Raw genomic sequence first — 1,444 nt, forward strand, 5'->3', positions numbered from 1 at the left:
GTCTGAGAGGGGCGGGTCTGGGCTCCCTCTGGGCTGACTGTGATGGCATTGAGTTACATCAAGGGCAAGGCCACGGCAGCTGATAACAGTTAACACCCAACCAATTTGTTCACAAAAGCGTTTGCGTTGGAATCGGTTTTCTTTTTAAGAACTGGGCAAGGAAAGTGGCCGCCAAATCCTACATAGTGAATGTGACTGATGTGGCTCGTTCTGTGATTGAAATCAATACAGGAAACATTGACTCCACCTGCCGACTGTTTGACCACGGCACGAAGAATGTCTCGAGTAGGGTTCTGATTCTTTTCACATTGAAATTAGTTTGTTAAATGCTGTTTAACAAACTATACGCTGCTATTCCGCATAGAGGTACATGAGAGGAGGGAGCTTATGTGGCGGCGTCACACGAAAGTAGGGGGGCTACGGGAGGGGGGGGGGGATCACATATACACAAACCGGGAGCACCCGCTGCTTTTGGAGCCAATTAAGTGCGCCTACAAAGACTACCATGGTGTGTGTAAGCGCGTGCTCTCTCTCTCTCTCTCTCTCTCTCTCTCTCTCTCTCTCTCTCTCTCTCTCTCTCTGCCCCACTTCCCTTCATGACAAAGCACCCGCCGCGCTCGGTAGCCACTGCCGCTGCGCATTGTCCCTACCTGGTCCCCCATGGCTGTCCCTGTGGCCACCGCGCCAGGGCCGGCGCCAGCCGGTACCACCCAGTTGTTACCCGCTCCGTTAAGCTCGCCCGCGAGTGTGTGTGTGTGTGCGTGTGTTTGCCACAACCCTGCTCCACGCTCCGTCTCTAGCTCCCCCGCAGCTCGTCATTCCCCAGTCTATCCCAGCGCCCGCGCCGCCCGCACTAACGTTGCCAGCCACACACTCCAATTAGGTGTTTCCACGGCGGAAAATTGGCGGTTTTCTTTTCGAGCGGCCAGTCTAATTGAAGTAAGGGCATTACTAAAAAGGTAAAAATATTAAGGGTAGAACCGAGTGCCGCACAAAAGTTGTGAATGCCCATTCAGAGTCATTTTACACGGTCCAGAACACACTCCTCACGAAACGTTTGTGACTTTAACGACTTTAAAGTATGATTGACACCCTTCAATAGGTGCAAAACAATTTCGTCTCGTCTTACGGGGAAATTCCCAGTGACGATGTTTTCCTCTCTCGGCGCGGGAGGGAAATATATATATTTTTCAGTTCTGTATGCTTTCAGCGCACTGCCTCCTGCTCCCTGAAGCATCCGCTCCCCAGCTGTGCACCGAAATGCAGCGGCCAGGAATGCGCTCGAGCTGCAGCTGCAGGTGGCCCGGCCCCGCCCGGCCACGCCCCGCACAACCCCAGCCGTTGGCGCCTCTCCCCCGCTGTGTTGGCCAAACTGGGAGCGCAGAGGCGGCTGAGGCACTGCTCCCACCACTCGTATATTTTATTCATCTATAGCCTCAGCGAT

This window comes from Frankliniella occidentalis, unplaced genomic scaffold (genome assembly GCF_000697945.3).
Source record: "Frankliniella occidentalis isolate FOCC.00 unplaced genomic scaffold, Focc_3.1 Scaffold1, whole genome shotgun sequence".
Taxonomy (NCBI): Eukaryota; Metazoa; Arthropoda; class Insecta; order Thysanoptera; family Thripidae; genus Frankliniella; species Frankliniella occidentalis.